General features: G+C 38.2%; 1 pseudogene; it reads right to left on the bottom strand.

Annotated features, from left to right (window-relative positions):
* Window positions 1-379: 379 nt before the first annotated feature.
* On the bottom strand, window positions 380-1,747 carry LOC136133577 (proteasome maturation protein-like; annotated as a pseudogene).
* Between the last annotated feature and the right edge of the window lie 615 nt (window positions 1,748-2,362).

Genomic DNA, 2,362 nt, shown 5'->3' with positions numbered 1-2,362 from the left:
TATTATGCTCTTTGATTTCTATATATGGTTAAAGTTTTATACAATAAATAATTTAAAATACATATGCAAGGCCAACATGATATAAATATATATAAGTAAAGTTTTTGAGACAAGAAAACATAACTGTGTTCCTTTCATTGTCGTGTCATTTGCTACGTGTTTTGAATCATTTAAAATCGGATAAAAATGTCATATTTGAGGCTTCGTGTTTTTAGCGTATATTTTGTTGGTAGAGGTGTTTCCACAGCAGCAGAATTTACATTTTCTGGCAAAACTCCTCATGTGTCAGTACTTTTAATATTGTATACATCAAATTATAGTAAAAAGACAACTATAAACAAGATGCAGTTCCTCTACTTTAATTAACCACACAGCTCTATTATAGTAAGCCAAAATTATATTCCACCATCAAGTCGGGTTCTTTCATTACATCATTTTGTGATGGATCATTAAAAATATCTTGAAAACCAATAGCTTCATCATTACCCCTCAACATATCCAGTGAAAGATTTGAGCTAGGAAAAAATGGAAGATACTGAACATGCTCCACTGCCTTGAATTCCATTTGTAATTCTATTAGAGCAAATAGACCCTGGATGTTTCTTAACGTGGATAAATTCATTTTATTTCCATTGAGCATTTTATTTTGGTATACTAGTCAGCTGGGGCTGCCATAACAAAATACCACCAACTAAGTGGCCTAAACAGTAGACATTTATTTTCCCACATTCTGAAGGTTGAAATCAAGATGCTGGCAGGGTTGGTTTCTCCTAAGGTCTCTGTCCTTGGCTCACAGACAGCTGTCTTCTCATTGTGTCCTCACTTGGCCTTTGTGTAAATCTCTGGTGTCTCTTCCTCTTCTTCTAAGGATATCAATCATTGGATTCGGGTCCTTATGACTTAATTTAATCTTAATTACCTTCTTAAAGGCCCTATCTCCAAATACAGTCACCTTGGGAGTTAGGGCTTCAATATATGAATTTGGGTAATACTGTTCAGTACGTAACAAGCTGAAAAGTTTTTTTTTTTTTTCTAATAATTCAAGAGGATGACTGAGCAAAAGTTAATTTTTCACATAAGAAAAATATTTTGAAAGAAGATCATGACTTTCAAAAGGTCCACTTGCTGAAAGTTCAGAGACTGGAATACTATCCATTAGCTGAGATCCAAGTCCTCTGGCATTCACTTTCAGCCTGCTCTGCACACAGCCACTCAGCCCCCTGATGTCAGCCAGCCCGTCACTTCTAATTTTGGGAGTTGATTCCTCACATCTGCTGGCACATGCTTTTTTTTTCTAATATGCACAGATTTGTGGTCAAAAAGATTTAAAAGTTACAGATAGCAAATAAACATACGAAAAGATGCTTCACATCATATATCATTAGGGAAATGCAAATTAAAACGAGATACCACTACACACCTATCAGAATGGCTAAAATCCAGAACTGACAACGTCAGATGCTGATGAAGTATGGAGCACCGGGAATTCTTATTTATTTCCGGTAGAAGTGCAAAATGGTACAGTCACTTTGGAAGACAGTTTGGTGGCTTCTTAAAAACTAAACATACTCTTACCATACAACGCAGCAAATGCACTCCTTGGTATTTACCCAAAAGAGTTGGAAATGTATATCCACACAAAAACCTGCACATGGATGTTTACTGCAGCTTTATTCACAAACGCCAAAACCTGGAAGTGACCAAGATGCCCATCAGCAGGAGAATGGATAAAGAAACTGTGGTGCATCCAGGCAACAAAATAGTATTTAGCACTAAAAAGAAATAGCTATCAAGCCATTAAAAGACATGGAGTAAACTTAAATGCATATCACTAAGTGAAAGAAGCCAATCAGAAAAAGTTACGCAGTGGACTTCTCTGGTGGCACAGCGGTTAAGAACCCTCCTGTCAATGCAGGGGACACGGGTTCAATCCCTGCTCCAGGAAGATCCCACATGCTGCGGGGCAACTAAGCCCTTGCTCCACAGGTACTGAGCCCGCGCTCTAGAGCCCACGAGCCACAACTACTGAAGCCCATGCACCTAGAGCCCTTGCTCTGCAACAAGAGAAGCCACCGCAATGAGAAACCTGCGCACTGCAACAAAGAGTAGTCCCTGCTCGCTGCAACTAGAGAAAAAGCCAGCGTGCAGCAACAAAGACCCAACGCAGCCTAAATAAATAAATACATTTAATTAATAAAAAGAAAATGTTATGTACTGTATGATTCTAACTATATGATATTCAGAAAGGAGACAAACTATGCATATGTTCAGTAGTTGCTTAGAGGGAAAGGAGACATGAATAGGTGAAGCACTGAGGATTTTTAGGGCAGTGCAAATACTCTGTACGATGCCATAATGATGT

The sequence above is a fragment of the Phocoena phocoena genome, chromosome 14 (genome assembly GCF_963924675.1).
Source record: "Phocoena phocoena chromosome 14, mPhoPho1.1, whole genome shotgun sequence".
Taxonomy (NCBI): domain Eukaryota; kingdom Metazoa; phylum Chordata; class Mammalia; order Artiodactyla; family Phocoenidae; genus Phocoena; species Phocoena phocoena.
This window is presented reverse-complemented; position numbering and strand designations above follow the sequence as displayed.